The sequence below is a fragment of the Haemaphysalis longicornis genome, unplaced genomic scaffold (genome assembly GCF_048455015.1).
Source record: "Haemaphysalis longicornis isolate Haplotype H1 unplaced genomic scaffold, Haemaphysalis longicornis Haplotype H1 scaffold_1, whole genome shotgun sequence".
NCBI classification, from domain to species: domain Eukaryota; kingdom Metazoa; phylum Arthropoda; class Arachnida; order Ixodida; family Ixodidae; genus Haemaphysalis; species Haemaphysalis longicornis.
Genome location: NW_027526203.1, coordinates 455,937,405 through 455,957,054, shown reverse-complemented (window position 1 = coordinate 455,957,054; position 19,650 = coordinate 455,937,405). Strand labels below are relative to the sequence as shown.

General features: G+C 48.5%; 1 protein-coding gene across 3 annotated transcripts in view; it reads left to right on the top strand.

Moving 5' to 3' along the window:
* The window catches only part of Cpx (synaptic transmission protein complexin), a 682,070-nt gene that overhangs the window by 509,892 nt on the left and 152,528 nt on the right, over positions 1–19,650 (top strand). The gene's annotated exons all lie outside the window — the stretch shown is intronic.

The following is a 19,650-nucleotide window of genomic DNA, read 5'->3' as shown; positions in this document are numbered from 1 at the left end:
TCGGTTGGCTACAGCACGTTCTGGCAGCTCCGTGAGGGCCACTAGCTCAGCACGCAAGTCCACTGGCGTTGCCGGAACTGGGTACTTTAGGAACGCAACAGTCCATTAGCCACAGCCTGTGAAATATTCTTACTCCAACTGAACCAACCACGGTAATACTGTGTGTGTAGAAAGAGCTGCCTTTGCTGCTGGGCGCGGTCGGACTCTGAAGCGCGGGATTCCAACCTACGTATAAAACACTTCTGGTGTACCACCATAACTGCTGCGTGTAGGCGTGGCTAGAGTGTCGTCCTCAGAGCACGTCGTAGGCTATGTCGTAGCAACCAGAACAATTTCTGAACAGGAGGCCTTGTAGATCCTCTAAAATATAAAGTTGTGGACATTTCATTAGATAGAATTCGGTGACAGCGCGTGCAAATACTTGAGCAGAAAGCGCACTGAAAAAGCCCAGTCCATCAGCATCGATAAACAAGCGCCGATGCAATGCCGGGATTTAGAAGCGTCCGTGTATCCGGAAGAAGCCGCCATTTGATGAGGATATTAAAGTTAGAAAAAGGGCTATAGCAGGTGCTGATTCATTTTGTATTTCGCTAGGTTTTACACGTAGATCAACATCCACGAACAAAAAAGGGACAACTGCAATGTATGGACCTGCAATTGTCCCTTTTCCGTGGTCCTTCCTGTGTCAAAACTTGGCGCAATGCAAATATGAATGGTGCTGGTTGAGGTAAGAGACGTCTCAATTAGCACGACAGCAGAGACGGCTAGCGCGCACAGTGAAACTTGGGTAATGGCTAAATCTCTCCGGACAGCTCTTGAACAAGCATGACGCAACGACGCGGTAATTATGAGTTTTAATGACCTTCTCGTGAAGCAGCACTGACGAACAACCTGTTAGTGTGCTTCAGTATTCAGCTTGCGGGATATGCGTTCTGACGAGTATACATGGCTGGAGTAAAAAACAGCGTCCTCGAGGGGAAGGCATGTCCTGTCGCCTGATATTTTTACGAAAAATGCCTGTAGAAGCACATGCGTAATTGTGCTTGAATGCGCAGCGCCAATGGCTTCTGAGGAATCAGCCCGAGAAGTTGCGCGGCCAGTGACGTGCGTTATATTTGGCTATTACGTTATATTTTGGCTATTGGTAAAATGCAGGTAAAGGAGCCGTAACCCGCCGCCGATTATAACCACGGCTGCATATGCGTGTAACTAGTTTTCTCTGATTTGTTTCCACTCTGCCTATGTTCCACGAAACCTTCGTTCGCCCCTCAGCGCGTTCCAAAAACGAGGTGTGCCAAGGAAAAGAGAGAAATAAATCAAGTGATAACGTCTCCATTGTTAACCCGGTGCAACGAAACGCCGCGTGGTACGGAACGCTGCATGTGACGCACCGTTTTGTTTTCCAAGTCCCATTGTTATCACGATTGATGGACTCGCTTCGATCCTCCTTTCTGATTTTAGCTTTCTTGACTTGTGCTTCTTTGCTCTCTCTCTCTCTCTCTCTCTCTCTCTCTCTCTCTCTCTCTCTCTCTCTGTTCCTGTTGGGTTTTCTTTTTTTGTTTTGTTCTTGTAATTCTTGTTTCGTCTGATATGACCTTTGAAAGGACGCCTGGCTGTCGCTTGCTCAGTGCAGCTCTGCCTCTGGAAAACTAACCCGATACGCCTGGGTGTTTCCCGGAGGAAGGAAACAAAGACGAAGAAATAGCTTGCGGGTTGAAAGGCGTCTTTCCACAAAAGAATGGTCGTGTCCTTTTGGCGAAGAATTCGTAAACGGGGCCCGGTCGAAGTGTATAGCAGCCCTCGAATAAAAGACGCGATTTCGGCGGGGTTGATTGCGCCCGGGTCCCGAGGGGAACTGCGCGCCAGTGACGTGGATGCGCAGAAGGACCCGGCGGCGTCTTCTCGGCGGCTCGCCAGAGCTGCGCGCGGCTGGTGAATATGTATTATCCCGAGAAGTGACAGCTTGAGCTCGCTGCGGAGAGTCCGGAGCTGATATCGAACCTCTTCGCAGTCTCTGCGTCGCCATCAAGCCCCTTTCTATTCCCTGCTTGCTCATTGGTTGTCTTTTTTCTCCTTAGGTAAGGCTCCGCCAGATTAGCAGAGCGCCCTTCCGTCCCCTCCTTGATCGGCGAAGCATTGGGAGCGGCTTGATGAAGAACGCGCGCATGCTGGTGCTCGCAGTCTTGCTTGCATTGTTATTTCCTTCCATCTAGCCGGAATGACAAAGACAGAAGACGCGCGTGCGCTCTCTCCGGGGATTTCCCTCTTGACCTTGCGCCTGCGTGCTACCCGAGGGCGCAGCGCTACGCCTCGACGACGTCCTTTCTGGCGAGTGCGACCCGAGAAGAAGGATATGCAAATTTTGTCCCTCGCTTCCTCCGCAGAAAGTAATTGCCGGGATCCTCACTATTTTCTCGTTCCTTTCTCCTTTTGGCTTGGCGACTTGAAAAATCCGTCGGGCTATGCACATCCTCCTTCTAACGCTATGTTTTCGCCTGCAGCGAAAGAAGTTTAAGTAGATGAGATGACGGCTATGAATGGTGACGCCCTATCTCCCGAAAGACGGGGGGAAACACAAATGGAACTGAACAGGCGAAAGTCAAAACGCAGTGCGATTTGACGAGTGGAAATCTTTCTGCAGAAGATAAGCCGAAAAATGCCAACACCGAAAACCGGGCTCTCTCGTAGAATTCCCGAAACTAGAGCACAATTTATTCCACTAAAGGTAATCGTGAAAGCGGCCCGTGACGTTCACCCTGTGCCGAGAAAAAAGCTGCTACTTCTTCAAGCATATAGTCTGATTCCGTTCACTTTCTCTGCTCGAGCGAGGGGCGTGTTGAGAGACTGCCGTTAGCCATCCAATTGTAAAGGGTTTAGCCGTTTGTTTTGTTGTGATCTGTTAAGTTCAGGTGTTACATAAGCACGAGCATCCGTTTGTTTTGTTGTGATCTGTTAAGTTCAGGTGTTACATAAGCACGAGCATCCGGGCTTCAAGAAACCGGCTTGAAGCGGGAAAGAAAAGGGCGCTACGAAGGCCCACAACGTCGAATCAGCACAGTTTCACACCGGACTCACATAAACGATGTTTCTCTAACATCCAACTATAGGAAACAAAATTGCTGGATGTTCTGTAAGATAAAAAAAAACAAATATGAAAATCCAAAGACATCGCTGTAAGGTTTCTTTTGTGGAGTATGCAAAAAACCATAGCATACTAGTCATATTTATACCCACTGAGGCGATTGAGGCGTTCTGTCGCTATGCGCACAGCCGCTAGTCTAAAACATGGCCGGCGGCGGCCATTTTTCTTGTTCGGCAGTAAAATGTCAGAGTTCTCTCAATTGCGTGGTAATGATGTTGAATGAAAAAAATAAATTAAATCGTAATGTGAAGAATTCAAATATTAAGACGATGTCATTTTTCGGAAACAGACATATCGGAATCCTCCGGTTGTTATTTCACTCTAGTTCTTGGAATTCGATATGCAAATGCAAATGCCACGTTTAAAGTGCCGGGGTTTCCCTATGCTGCAGGCTGTTTACGTCAAGTCCAAAAGTTAAAACACTTGTGTGTCGAGATTTAGGCCCACGTTAAGCATTCCGAAGTGGTCGAAATTAATTTGTAGCCCTCCACTACGGCGCGCGGCAGGGACCCTGTGTTGCCAGTGGCGTTCGTCTGCGATCGTCACGTGCTTCTGCAGACACAAGCACTGGTGAAATCGCGCGCGAAACTCGAATTACGTTACGCCAGCCTTGTTCGTGTCCGCTGTCAACTTTTTGTCCTTGGACAAACGTGACACCACCCCAACCTAGGGGCTGTCACTAAGGTTAAATGTGTGTCTCAAGCATTCAAAAAATTATGTGTAATTTTGAGCTGGGTTCACACTAACGCAGTTGATGGTTATAGAAATTTATCCGGGAATAATTTAAAGTAATGTAGCAAATCAGGGAAAATAGCTTAAAGAAACGCAATTGAAGCGAGGCACCAAGAAATGTAGGAAGGAAGGAAGGAAGGATGTAGAAGAAAGGCAGGAAAGTTAACCTGACTGGAGCCTAGTTTCCTATCGTGCACGTGGGAAAGGGTACATAGGCAAAAAAGAGAAAGGAAGGAATGAAGAAAAATTGGAGCAGATGGGCCCAGCGCTGTAGCACTAAACGTTCAAGTTCAGTGATTGCCACTAAGGCTTTGAGTGTATAGTGTGAAGTTTAAGTTCGTCGCCCGTAGAAAGCGTAAGAGTTCCTTAATCGCCTTCTGAACGGATGTCAGAGAAGGCCAGTGACAAAGAATCTTCTCCTCCGAAAATGGCCGCCGAGAGTCCAGGTTCCTCAGTGCTGACGACAGCTTCTTCCTTGCAGGCGAGTAGCGTGGGCACTCGCATAAAACGTGCCGGATCGTCTCCGACGTGCCGCACGTTTCACACTCCTCACTTTCTGCCATTCCTATTAAGTACGAGTAAGCATTTTTGAATGCCACCCCCAGCCAGAGACGGCAAAGAAGAGTTGCGTAAGACTGTGGAAGGCTTAGTGGAAGGGGTTGCTGCAGGTGCGGGTAAAAGGCACCAATACGTCCACATGTGGACTCTTCTGTTGACCATTGAGAGATTGTTTTTTCCCGGCCAATTATGGGGAGGACCCTAGATGCATCCGTCCTAGACGATGGGATGTGCACAGTCATCGCTGTTTGATGCGCCAACCGGGCGGCAGCGTCCGCACTTTCGTTGCCGACAATTCCCCAGTGACTGGGAACTGACATCATGACCCGCCTGGGCAGCGCGGTCGTACACCATTCTTATTTCTGTCGGTAGCTGTTCGTGAGGTCCCCGGCACAGGACTGACTGGAGTGACTGAAGAGCACGCTTGGAATCACAGAAGACAGCCCATCTCCAGCATGAACTTTGCTCGATGGTGCTAAGAGCACTACGGATGGCCGTAAGTTCTGTAGCCATGGAGGTTGCAGGATTGGCTATTCGACCACTCCTTCCCCTGTGGTGTGTGATGCAGCCCCGAGTGTGCCTAGATGTTCCACGAGTAAAGAAAGAACGTGATCTTCCAATACCGGCCCTCCAGCAGCTAACTTTGACTTACCTGCACGAGACATGCAGTGACCGAACCCATATATACACCGATGGCTCGGTAACATCGTCGGGTTCTGCCGACGCTGTTATTAAACCACGAATGTCACTGTACAGCACATTCAATAAATGTAAATGCGGTTTAAAATGGGCACGTAACATGCTGCCAAAGCCAACTGCAATACATAACGCAGAAAGTAGTACAAGTCTGCTCTCTTCAACAGCCTCTGCTGGCAGCCCCATAAACAACTATTGCGTGTTACGAAAGCATGAACAATCAATTAGAAATTTGGCAAACTGCAATGTACAGGCTAATTAGCTTTTCACGATTCACGCGTGAGCATGCTTCACGAAAGTGGCGAATTAATAAGCGTGTGGCGTTTTCCTCGTTTGCTGAGGGCGCCATTAGGACAGCATGTTTGTTTATACATCGGAAAACTTACATGAATGGAGCTACCAACACATGATAGCGTGAAGCAGTTACACAAAGCTGTCCGCGCCAGAAGATGAGCAGGTGGTAATGCTGAATGCTACCGCTCTTTCGTCGCATGTGGAACATTTTACAGCCATCAGGTATACAGTTTGGCGAACAGGCCCATGTATATTTTGTTTTACAGTTGTACGATTCAATAAGTTTTCCGCCCGCGGCGGCCGCTTTTCTGATGGAGGCGAAAAGCGAAAACGCCCGTGTGTTCGAGATTTCGGCGCACGTTAAAGATCCCCAGCTGGTCAAAATTAATCCAAAGCCCTCCACTACGGCGCGCCACATCGCCTGTGTAGCGTCCGAGCGTAAAACCTTACAAAAATAAAAAGATTCATTAAGTCCCTCGTCTAATCCAACATTTCAGTGCACGTTGAAAGCGACCGCTCCTAGAATACGCTTTTTAATATCAGCATTCCGTGCAGCATTGACTCACCTATTGCACGATGTTACAGCCTTTAAACTTTGCTACTGTGGAAGACTACGCTTGCATAGAAAAAGGGTCATTAGGCGGCATTATATCAGACGGAACGCACGAATAGCTAGAAGGTCGTGCGGTTTTTTGTAAGTGTTCTCTGACAGTTTTCTGCCGCACGTCAAGAAATGCTACACAGGGAGATGCTAAAAAAACTCCAAGGGCACCAAGCAAGGGCGACCGGCGTTCGCGTATGCGCAGTGGGACCAATTGAAAGACACGGTCAGAAAAGCGCCTCGACTGCGATTACGAATGATATAACGGCGACCAAAATGGCTATGTCGTGGCCTCGGTGCTGTAAAGGGTTCATAAGGCGCGCCATAGTGCTGGGATTTTAAGCTCGGTCCCCTGGTGTTCTTCAATCTGCATCGAAGTCTCCTGTCCACTGACCCTTTGTATTGGGCCGTAATGCAGCTGCCGGTAGCTTCACGCTGGACCTATCCCATAACACTCTCTCGCCGTAACAGGTCGGTTACGAGAGTTCTCGGAGGGCTGAGGCTATCCTGAAAGCAGGGCGGAAGTTAGAGGCGAGGGCTAGAAATATGCACGCAAACGATAGCCGTGCGCACAATATTAAACGTGTCGCCACTGCGGTAACGTAACTTCTTATACTGTTTTCGAATTATCATTTCTTTTTTTTTTTTTTGTGAACGCCTACGCTTGTTGTTTGATAATGTGTACAGTAGCGTGGATAAGCATTGATCGTCATAGTACGATGCGTCCCCTGAAGCCGCGAAAAAAAGATGCTGGCAAAGTGGCATCCGTCGACGCGTAAGTAAATCCTGTAATTTATTTGATAGCCCAGGTCCTTCATCAATTCCCTCGCCGTCGTCGGTGGGCATCTTGCAGTAACCTAGCAACAAAAATGGCCGCCCTTGACAATGCCACCACCCGGCGTTGGCAGCGCAATAAATATTGTACAAATCATTTCGGAATTTCGAAACCAGTGGTTTGTAGGCGACCGACTTTCATTGCCAGTGACACCAGTTCAGCCACTTTTCGTCCTCATCTTTCTTTGTAGTATTCGACCCTTAAGGCGTTATTTAAAAAGCAATGCAATACCATCTAGCTCAGTAGCTACTCCCGTTACTGACACACCAAGGCATTAAAAATTGCTTTATAAAAGAGCGCTGCGCATTCCACATCAAGTTACCCAAACACACTAAGAAAGCGCGTTACAAAGCACAGTTCCACTTCGGTTAACAATGAAGTTTGCTCGAGGCACTGTCGGTTCGAGTGCCTCTTCCTCCTTTTATTACTGTGCCCTTTTCTGAGCGACCTGTCAAAGTCGTATACGGAGTTTCGACGACTTCCAATTCATCGCTGTCAGCACTTGATCGAAGCAGAGGGGCTCCGCGTCTCGAGCTCATCTATCCCTCTGATTAGCTGTCATCCAGTGAGCGGTCGAGCAAACACCTCCGCCCCGGTAGCACGCGACACAAGATTGCCCCGATCTCGCGGTTCTCTCCTTACTTCGCCCCTACTCACACGCTCCATTGTGCCAAAGTCCACGGCAAGGCGCCTGGTGACCAACGTCTGGCGGAGCCAGGCAAACGTCAGCGGCCAGGTCCCTTCGCAGCGCGGGCGGATGATGCCAGGCCACTGCCGATGATGGCACTCAACGGTTGAGGAGTCGGCATACGGCGGACTTTCCGCGGCGTTTTGCGTTTCACCCCCGATCGCACGGCAAACAGACCGGGGGGAATGGGGGGAGGGGGAAGGGGGGGCTGGGCAAACAGCTGCAATTGGATTCTCCACGGGGCTTTTTGCGTCGCTGGTTCGTCGGTCATGACGCGGCTTGCTATCGCCCGTGGGGCTAAGCTGCATGCCACGTACGCCTGCGCCTGGTGTACAGACTCCCGACCCATTTACTTATGCGCCTTCAAGGTTATCTAAGAACACAACTGAGCTGGCAACCGGGCGCTGAAAAAAAAAAAAAAAAACCAGGATGCGCGCAAATTTGTGCACGCCTAAGGGTGTTTTTCAAAGCTCCATTGCGTCAACCGGCTGGTATGTCGCTTTGTCTGCTTAACTTTGTATCTGCTAAACGAAGAATCTCATATCGTTTACGAAAGCTATGGGCGCCTGCACAGTATTGCAGGAGCCACACGAGGATTGCTTTAAAAGCCTCTCATAGACGCATCGGGCCCGCATCAGGGCCGCTTCCCACGTTTCGCACAAAACAAGTTCCCCGCCCCGCGAAATTACCGTCCAATGTAGGTGCCATACATCGCCTCTGTGAATAGCAAACGCACGCGGTGCGGGGCCATATACGGTGGTCTTGGTGTAGCGGCAAATTTTATACTCGCACCTGTAACGAAACGATCTCCTTCGGTACTTCAACCACGTTTGGGAGACTGGTGCAATTCCTTCTTCGTGAAAACTCGTCTGGGTGGTGCCGGTTCTTAAACCTGGAAAGGACCGAACGGTGGTGTCTTCATACCGGCCTGTTTCCCTGACATCTTGTGTGGCGAAGTTGATGGAGAAACTGGTTTGTGCGAGACTAACCTGGTGGCTAGATCGTTAAAAAAAACTACCATACTGCATGACTGGGTTTCGACGACGCTTAACCGCCCAGGATAGTGTTCTGGACTTTATCAGCCATATCGAACATAATCGAGTGCATGAACTTTCAACTATAGCTCTGCTAAGCGAAAAACGAAGCGTCTCGAGGGGGGTTCCCCAGGGTAGTGTTTTGTCCCCTATTCTTTTCAATGTGGCTATGGCTGGGATTCCTGCAGCACTAAAAGAAGTTCGACAACGAGCTCAAGTATCCGTGTACGCTGACGATGTTTGCATCTGGTTGTCCGGGTATCAACATAAGCGACTGGCAGTGATGGCTCAACGGAGTGTTCACACCATGCAGAAATATTTGTCCTCCGTCGGACTGACGCTCTCGGCCGAGAAGTCCTGTTTTGTTCTTTCCCCTGGGAACCGGCGACTATCCACCCGTGTTAATTTAACATTGGGCAGCCTGTCTATCCGTGAAGCCACTCACGTGCGGTTTCTTGGTGTCACCCTGGACAGCAGACTATATTGGCGACGGGCAGTCGATATGATTGTTTCGGCTATGCTTGCCCGTGTGAACATTTTGAGGAGGATTGCTGGAGCTAAGTGGGGGAATCACCCGGTGTCCATGATTAAGCTGCACTCAGCTCTGATTGTGAGTCGCATTCTTTACCACTTGCCTTTGATCTCCCCTTCAGAATCCCAGTTTCAGCGCCTCAAAGCGTTGCATAGGAAAGGGCTGAGGATAGCAATTAAAGTTACTCAGGGAGCGGCAAACGAGAAGGTCATACGGGAGAGCCAGTCTGCTACACTCCGCTTGATGGCGTCACAGAGGTTACTGACGCCGGTAATGCGTCTTGGGGAAACCAGTGCTGGAAGAGCAATAATACGGCGGCTTCGATCAAGGACGGCCTCTCATGCGCACACTGTTCTTAACACTCTGAGAATATTGTGCTATCAGTGGCCGGGGAAACTTCCCATCTCAATGCCGCCATGGTCTTACGAGAGCCTTCAGTGTCAGCTACACGTTCCTCACATGAGAGTCAAGCGAAACACGCCAGTGGAGCAGCCAGATTTTTGGTTCTTGAACATTTGGAGAACTCTTATCCCAATCACCTTCAAATTTTTACGGATGGCTCAGTCGATCCACACAGAGGGGTTAGTGCAGCGGCGAATATCATTCCTGATGCCCAGGTTTCCTGGGCAGCACGCCTGTATCATGTGGTGACCTCCGCCGAATCCGAGTGCATTGCCATCGCGGCTGCTTTGAGAAAAGCCATATAATCCGCAGGAAGTTGTAATTCTGACTGACTCAAAAGCAGCACTACAACTTTTGCACGTGGGATCCCCACGAAAAACGACTGTCAGCGTTCCTTACGGCTTGTGCAAGAACTCAGCAGCAAGGGTTTTAATGTACGGTTTCAATGGACTCCATCCCATGTTGGCGTCAAGGGCAAGAGACCGCTGATCAGATGGCACGGAGTGTGCTGCAATTTGCACCGACTGTTAAAGTTTCCCTTAATCACTGGAACGACTTCAGGCGAACAGTGGCCGAACATTTCAAGTACTTGGGAAATCTCTATCACCAGCCTTGCGTCACAAAGGGACTTACAAGATCGGAGGCAACATTGCTGTACCGCATCCGAACGGGCTGAGCGAAGACTACAGCATGGCTAATCAAGGTGGGCCTCGTGCTATCGCCTCAGTGTTCGTCATGTGCAGTGACAGGGGATATACACCAATACGCAATGTGTTGCCCAGAGCATGATGTCGAGCGGACTGCAATGCTCTTAGCAATCTCTCACCGCATCGTCTTTCCAAGGGGACATTGGATGCTGCGCAGAGACGTGTCGCGCCTTCTCCTAAGCTTCCTTCGGGAGACGTAACTGGCGAACTCGTGGTGAAAGGACACTACCATTGGCTAATTAGGAGGAGCTTGGGCGGAGCAATTGCCGGCATATCCAGCCAGGCTAACCCCGCCTGATCCCACACAACCACCACCACCACCACCACCACCACCACGCAAGCGATAATTTTTCGATATACCCAGGCAGCATGCCAATGCAGGGGACCGGCGCGTGATCTCCACGCCGATAGTACCCGCGGTCCGTACGCCTCGCATCGGCCATTCCGCGACTAGCGGAGCCGTCAGGTATGCTAATGAGCGGCTGCTGCCCTTTCATTTCACAGTTCCTTCCGCCGCTGTGGGCGTGATAGAAATTGCGTGACTAACATCACGAATGCCACAAAGCGGAAGAAAAGATATAAGGCGGAAGAACCTATCGTTTTTAAAGCATTCCACGCCCAAGTATGTAGATTAAGCTTATTTTCTATATAACCATTCTCATCTGTTGCATGAGAACAACGGGCGTCAAGTGCAAAATTAAGAAAGGTGTTGGCCTGTGAAAATGCTTCCTGACTGACCAGACATATCTCTAGCTTTTCGTGTTCAAGGCGAGGTTGGTACTTTTAGCTTCACAAAGGCGCGGAAGCCAATGGCGATCTGGTATTGCATGTTAAACACCTTGAGCGGTACTTCGAGAACCCCAATATCCATTCTGACACAAGGGCTGGATTAAATCGGGGTAGTTAATCCATCGATAACACCATCAACCGGGTAACCTCTGTCCAGCACCAAAATTACCCAAAACGCATCTCCCTCTGAGGCGCCCCTCAACTTTTCGGTACGGTCGTGGTGTCGCGTGCGAGGCGTCGTGTGGAAATGCGGAATTCATGAAACTCCGATGGACACAGTCGTTTCTGGGTCGACGCGCGATTTCCAAAGCATAAACTTTGCACTCGCAGTCGTCAACACCAACTAAATACTTCCGCGTGTTGTTATTCATTTATAGTTCGAGAACACCATACTCTCCCTACCTAGCACGCGCACAAGTGTTGCCGTTCGCTCGGCAGTAATGTTGCAAATGGGCGAGTACCGCGCCGGAACCCACTCGCTCAGGGACGTTTTCACAGGGCCGAAACAGTGCGCGTGGCGGGGTTTTCGCCCCGAACGGACCAATCCCGTTACTGTGCGGCCAATCTCTCGACAGTCACTGCCACTGTGTCAAGCGGCAATATCCGGCCTGCCCACGTGCCCGTTCGCCCTGTCGGGGCGCGGGGCGTTCGTGAGGCGGCTCGATCGGGCATCGCAGCAAACGTTCCGGGAAAGAGTCGGTGAAGCGCACGAGCAGTGAAAAATGAAAACAGAGGCGGATGAAAAAAGGGCTGCACGAATAGCCTCTGCGCCGCCGACTTTGCTGCCTTCTTTTTATGACGGGGAGGTGGCAGGACTACTCGCCCCTGCAGCCCCGGGCGGCGCGTGGCGCGCCGATTCCCAAATGCAAAACGAGCAATCGTCTTCGCTGATTCGGGCCAGCCAAAAAACGTCAGGCACCTCCTGGAGAGCGAACACTGATGGCCTCTGGGGTCGGAACATGCGTGTGTCGGGGTTCTTTCGTCGAGGAACGCAATAACGTTACGAAGAAAGAAATCACACGCAGCCGCAATAACAAAAGCGACTGCCTACTTTTCGTTGGCGGTGGCTGGGAATTCAGCTCGTTCACCCACGGGCACCACAGATGGTAATTTGGCTCTTCACTGCTCCTGCCTTTTCATAAGATGTGCTGACGACTGCATTCAGAGCGCTTTACTTGTCGCTTTTATCTAAAGCGACGCGAAGGAATGGCTACTGCAGCTTCGACGCACAAGCACAGCTCAACTCTCACTTATGCGCCCCATTTTTGTTATGCCCGCATTTGTTGTCACCAGAAGAAGAAAGAAAAAAAATGGACATTGAGAAAGCGCGGAAAAGGGCCATTGTCGCCCCCCGCTGCCGGGTGGACTCCGAGCAGCGTGTGCCGGCTTGACACGAGAGCAGGACGACTGGCGCGTGTCACTGGCTCCGCGCTGCATTCCGGCGTCGTGTTCGACCAACCGCGCCCGTTATTTGCACATCGTCGCGACGTATAAAGCGGCCGCCAGTGATGCATGCGAATTCCGAGGGAAACACCTAGCTGTTAAGAATCAAGTTTCGCATATTTCGCAAACTCGAACGGCAACGCGCGCTTTTCATGCATCGATCCGACTTCTTTCGTTTCGCCTTTTCCTTTATCTCGATCGTTGCAGCACCTTTTGTTTTCGTTTTCCCGGTGCTTTTCCAGTATTCCTACTCGATTTGGCCTGGAATAAACAGAGTCGACGCTGATGCAATGCTCTTGGTGCGACTTAGTCGTCTGTTCATTTAAGGTGGCTGCTTTGTTTCTTCTTTGTTCGAACTTAGGAACGTTCTGGGCCAGACGTTTGCTACCTTACGTAAACCGGCGATGCAGTTCTCGTGAACTTTGCCCCTTTCCATTCTGCGCCTTCTTTGTCTGTTTCCGCATTACATCTGGGCATGACTGCAGCACTGCTCTTATGCCACTCTTTAAGGGAGTTACTTACGCGAATCATAACAAAATTTGCGAGTCCCTAAACGACTTTCCAACCCTTCAGTGTGCGCAAACGAGCTTTTTTTATTTTGCCTACGTCGGTGCGCTGAGAGGACAGGCTTTGCACGTACCCGATTTTTTTTTTTTTTGCTACTCCATTTTACTACTTAAAGCGTACGGCTGTGAAAAGTGCCAGAAGTTCGAGAAACAACAAAGTAGACACATAGTCACAGTTGAGATGGTAACAAGAAACCTTCAGTCGCCATTACTGCGACTGTAGTGAGCGCTAGAAGCCCTCGCCACTTTTTTAACATTTCTGGGTTTACTTGAGAGATAAGGTGTCTCAACAAGCAATTTTTAGCTTTTTTTTTTGGAAGTTTCAAGTTTCTTACAAGTTCTTTCTGTTTATGGCGTAAAAAATTACTCTCTTTTGCGCGCCGTCGTCGTTGCAATGAGCCAACAATCCTTGAGTTAACAAAGTGTTTGCTTGCGTTTTTACTTGTGCACGCTTGATTAGATTCTGCCGTTTAAATCACGTTTTATCAAATCTATCAGCTTTACCCGGAAACCTGGGTACAATTATGGGGCAAGAAGCTGCCCGTGCAAGCTTGACGAGATCCAAGACAACGACGGACAAAGGGCAACACCATGCCAGCCATTTAGGATGAAAAATGGAAGTTTACTACATAAAAAAATCATTAAAATAAATTTTAAAAACCTTGCAACGCAAACAGGATCCACTTGAAGCTAATTTTTAAAATGCAGAATATGAGTAAATTTATGCTTAAACAATTTGAAACCTCAAATAATCAAAATGTAGGAATTATACCGAACGTAATTTCGGGAACACCCATGAAACAAAACTTTACCGTTAAACGCAATCACAGGGAGAGCAGAAGGTTGTGCGAGGCAACAAAATGTTGTCGACAGTGAACGCAAACTAGAACGCAAACACTTCTTGCACAGTGATTTGATTGATGATGAGGTTTATCGCGCCGACACTACGCAGGCGATGATGCGCGCCGTAGTGGAGGGCTCCGGATTAATTTTGACCAGCTGGGGATCTTTACGCGCGCCGAAATCTCGAACACACGGGCGTTTTCGCTTTTCGTTTCCATCAGAAAAGCGGCCACCGCGGCCAGGAATCGAACACGCGTCCTCGTGCTCAGCAGCACAACGCCATAGCCACTGAGGCACCGCAGTGGGTACTTCTTGCACAGTACACCTCACAAGATAACGAGGTGTTCTCGAAACGATAGCATCGTTCAAATTAATCTTTTAGGGGAAAACCTTCAGCTAGCTCACGAGGGTGGGGTTTTGGGCTTGTTGATACGGTGCATGCAACTAGAAAATAGCTCTATAACAGAGGAGGATGAAACGTAACTAGGACAAATATCGAACTGTGCACCTTACCACGCCGTGTATTAGCCGCACATTGTGTTTTTTTTTTTGTTTTAGTAAAAAGCCCGAGGCCCTATGTCTTAGAACCTTTTAAAAAACGGCCTTTATTGAGTAAAGGGCCTTTTATTGACAAAAGCACTAGGGCCTTTTAATAAAAACTCTGTGTGGTCCATGTATACCTATAGAGTGCATTGTGTCGCGATTTACGGGAGGATTTCTCGGGGGAGCCGCCAGAAAATGCTGCCACATTTAAACGCCTACAAGGCGTGCTAACATACACCGATAGCGCCTAGAACGATTCAAGGAGGATTTTAGCGCCACTTTACCAAATATATCAGGAGAAAAAGAAAACAAATGTTTTAACTCTGGTAACAAAGCATCTTGCTTCGTGTCGTGTCATTGCAGGGAGAAATTGATAGCTACGGTTGATGCATATTCTTGGGACAGCATGAAGTGCTTAAAGAATTGCCTATAAATGATGCGAAACGAACTTACGAACAAGGGCAGCAAGAAGACGGAAATCGTAGGAGCAGTGTAGCTCGCCATGCTGATGCAAGGGCAGGGTAAGGCTGTGTTGCCAATGCCTTCACCTCAGCACTAGGATTCTATTTCAACCGTCGGGCACATACACTCCCTGAGCCCACTCCAAAGCTGCATACGTTCGTGCTTGACGAGAACAAAGAAATCACCGGTGTTTAAAGGGCACGACCCTCCGTTCTCCTAGCTCACGTGGCGGCAGTCTTTCGTTGAACATGAGGCTGCGGTGCTTAACCTCGCAGCCAGGCCGCGCGCATGCGTCGTGTGACTGCTGGTGGCCACTGCACGTGCGCTGAGCAGTCGCTACGTGACGCAGCTGCTGCTTGGGCGGTGACGTCAGTGACCGGACACCAGATCCCTCTCCCCCTTTGTGCCGCCTCTTGGCAGCTGTAATATAAAGGTTACCGGGCACAATAAATGATGCGGCTTGTGGTTTGTGAGCAACGCCGAGGGCGTAAGCCTGGGCTCACCCGGCATGCATATCTCTGGCACCATATACTTCCGTTTGCTTGAAGCAGTGGGATCTTCCATGGGGAAGAAAAGACGAAAGAAGAAGCATTGCGTCGATATATCTTTTACTGTGCTCCATCACTGTCATCATCATGACCCTTATCCAACTGCATCGTTTTCTTTCTTCCTCTGGTAAATTTATGAGATACATGGCCAATCACCCTAGCTGGCTCCACAAATATACTATTCGCGTAAACGTTTTTCCCTACTAACGTGTAATTACTAATTAGCATGCACAGATTGTTTCTGTATGCCTCAGTACACGCCTCCAACACACATGCTTCTAGATCCAAGTCCACAACGCATTAACTAGGCCCACCTTTTGTCAGCTGCCACCAAGGTTCGGCTCCGGTGCAGAGGATGCGTGTTATACTCGTATTCCGCACAGGCCCCGAGTTTGAATCCAAGGCCACCATTTTTTTTTTCGTTTAATTTCGTTCTCGTCGCACTGTCAGCCATTTTTCTGACGCTTTTTTGGTTACCCCGACGTCGGACGCCGCTTTTACGCGCAATAAAGCTGTCCAGTGCTGTCGCATTGGAATCTGCAAACGTGCCCTTCAGTAGGTCAGCGTGCTCAAAGTGCAGTTTTATTGACCGCAAGGCACTTTCACAGCGGAGCTATCCTAGGTCATTTGGCAAACATTTGGCGACTCTGCCACACACCGAATAAAATATAAGCAAAACAAGGTCACTCGACCACACTTGCCGCCGCGAGAGCAGCGATGTCCCGCTGGAGTTTCGGAATCTAAAGGGGTGTAATGTGCCCACGTGTTCTTCACTCATGCCCGCCACAGGACCTCATGCAGAAGTGCGAAAGAAGACGACCTAAATGACACCACAGCGACGCCGTGACGTCGCTAACTGGAAAGCTGATCATTGTGGCCAATGGGGCTTATGCAAATATGTAATGGAAGACGTGACGTGACAACCTCAGGTGGATATAGCCGGTGATATTGCGACCGGGAGCTATATTAAAACCGGCTATGATGTCCCCGTCTACTCAAGTTACCACTGGCGACATCACATCAAAGCGGAAGCCTACTAAATAATAGTGGATCCTGACACCCAATGAAGGAAACAAGCCCAGAAGTTCTCACCTAAGTCTTCCTCATTACTTATTCAACTACGTAATGATTGAATGCATGCGGTGGGTATTACTCATGCGATGCTTGTCCGGAATTTTTCGCGATACCATTTAATAAGATTTTATGGTTCTCTTTTGGCCCTTAGAAAATGCAGTGACTGTTCTCGGAAATTAACTGAGCAGAAAGGACCATACGTGTATTAGTAATGAGCAAAATTTTAGTTCGGATGCTGATGACGCATAAAAAGTTCCGGTAACGTTTGCTTCAGTACGAATGCAAAATTTCTAAACTGCATTTAGCTCTTCTATGTTGCAAACGTTTCTTCTTCGCATCTTTTTTTTTCTTTTGTTCAAATGACGTGGTTTAAAATAAAAATGGTACAATGGCTTGAACCTTGCGTTACATGAACCTTATATGGTAACATGTGTAGAGAAAGAGCTAATAAACGAAAATACACACACAATGTGCAGACACACGTGTTAGGCCGCCTGCTTTAGTCCCTAGCAGCTTCTCAGCTATAACTTTCTCGCTTAGATAGCAGTCTTTGTAAACATTTGCCTCACTACTTGCGTTCTGATTCACCTGTAAGTGTGCTTTCCGGTTCCTACGGGCGTTATTTTGTTATATTTTTTTTCTTTACGACAAGGTGAGGAGTATTTTGTATTGCTGCAGGAAAGAAATACCAAGCGTAGACAGCAATTAGCGCAGTGTTTTACACGTCCTTCGAACATCTTATCGACAATCCATGTCGGGAAGTAGAAAATGTTCGCTGCGTGTTGAGCCTCGGAGGCAGGAACTTCATGTCATTCAGACATGAACAAACAGACTTTTTACGTTGCCTGTGAACATGGGAAAAACAAGGTAATCAAATTTGTGGTACCGCATGCTCAAAGCAAATTATAAGACATCATCATCGTCATCATCATCCGTTCGTTTGCATCTCCGGCAGGGCTAAGACGTTGGCGCTAAATCGTCAAAATTTGTGCAAACGTCGTTCTTTTTAAAAAACGGGGCTTCCACAAGTCTACTGCTGCACAACCATGATACAATGTGTACTCATGCCACTCAAGAGTCTCTTTTAAAGACTAAAAATACTGAATCAACTTTGCTTTCGCTTTGCGCTATTGAGGTCGCGGGTTCTATTGCTCGCCGTAGGGTCAGTTTTTCTGAAGAAAGTGTAAAATAAAAGCGTGCATGTGTAGGGGCTTTTCACGTGCGTCAAAGAACGGAAGGTACTCTGAGTATTCCTCAGCCTGCCGCTGTGATGCATGTCATTGCGAACGTGTAACTTCGGCATGTGGCACGCAAATGTAACACTTAACTTTTGCTTTCCCAACAAACCGTTTTGGCATGAGGTAAATTGCTCCGAGTCCGTGCAAGTATTCGCTGTATAGATGTGCTCCCATTGCTGAGTGCGGCATCCGGACACAACACTGATGCCGTCCTTTGTCTCTTAAATACCGCACACATGGTTACCGGTATAACGCTTGCCTCTATGCACTGGCGCGGGACAGGGAAGTAACTGGTCTATTTGTACCATTGATTTGACCAGTAAAATAACCACATGGCCGATTGCACCAGCTGCTGGAAAATAGGAAGCCGCCGCAGAAGCGAATCCGGCGGGGTCTGACATTGCTTGCCGAACCTACCGAAATTGTGGCTAGGTGACTCCGGCTCCATATGGCCCTCTAGAATATTTCGACCATGGGTTCTTAAGTGCGGCAAGACATTATTTATGAACATGACAGGTAACAGCCGAACACCGTCATATCGTCAGCAAGTGGAGGGGAATATAAAGGAGGCTGTAACCACACTCTCTCCTCAGATGGCCATGCTACTCTTTGCAACACCAATGTGGAAAAGCCAGCTTACAAAAACCGAGCTCCCACCGATTTTACTTAGGTCGGCTTCACCTATTAACACAGTGCATTGCTAAGAAGGCACGCTTCGTGGAGCAATATAAGCCGTCATGACAAAATATGGAGTCCCCAAAACCTGTCGGTTTAATTTTAATGTTTTTTTTACACGCTAAACCATATTGTTAGTCGACGCTCGGACTGTCACCGGAGACGATCTGCTGAATCTTGCCCATAGACAGCCTCGGAGTAGAAAAAAGAAAGAAAGAAAGAAAGAAAGAAAGAAAGAAAGAAAGAATGAATGAATGAATGAATGAATGAATGAATGAATGAATGAATGAATGAATGAATGAATGAATGAATGAAAGAAAGAAAGAAAGAAAGAAATGGAAGAACGACAGAAAGAAGGACAAAAGAAAGAAATGGAAGAACGAAAGATTGATTTTGATTTGATTGTAGGGTTTAACGCGCCGACGCAACGCAGGCGATGAGGCGCGCCGTAGTGGAGGGCTCCGGATTAATTTTGACCAACTGGGGATCTTTAACGTGCGCCGAAATCTCGTACACACGGGCGTTTTTGCTTTTCGCCTCCATCAGAAAAGCGGCCGCCGCGGCCAGGAATCGAACCCGCGACTCGTGCTCAGCAGCGCAGCGCCTTAGCCACTGAGCCACCGCGGCGGGTGGAAGAACGAAAGAAAGAAGGACAAAAGAAAGATAGAAAGAAAGATAGAAAGAAGGAAAAGAGAGAATGCAAAGAAAAGAAAATAAAAAGAAAGAAAGAAAGAAAGAAAGAAAGAAAGAAAGAAAGAAAGAAAGAAAGAAAGAAAGAAAGAACGGCAGACTTTCCCGCGGGCCGACGCTAGCGCCAGCGCTACGTAGTTAAAATTGGCATGCCTCCGCGTTATTTTGAGCAGTACGGCTGCGCATGGCTGGAAAAATTTACGGCATTTAAGTCGGGAAGGAACGGCGGTAATTACATGGGAGGTTACGCGGAAAAAGTGGGATAATGATCCCCTGGAACTTTCTGGGGAATCATGGGACTTTATTCATGCGCTGTCTAGCGCCAGCCGTTGCATCACGACCGTATACCACTTCAGACAAGAATTACTAATGATAGAAGCGGAATTCAGAGAAGCATTACGGCAAGGATCTATAATGCCTCATTAATTACTGAGCACAATGATCATACCACATTTAGTGCTGCATGGAGGCGCACAAATCAGTTTCTTTTTACAAATACCCAGTACGCTTCTAGAATTACACGCACTCTATAACAGCCACAGAAAACTTGCGATCAGA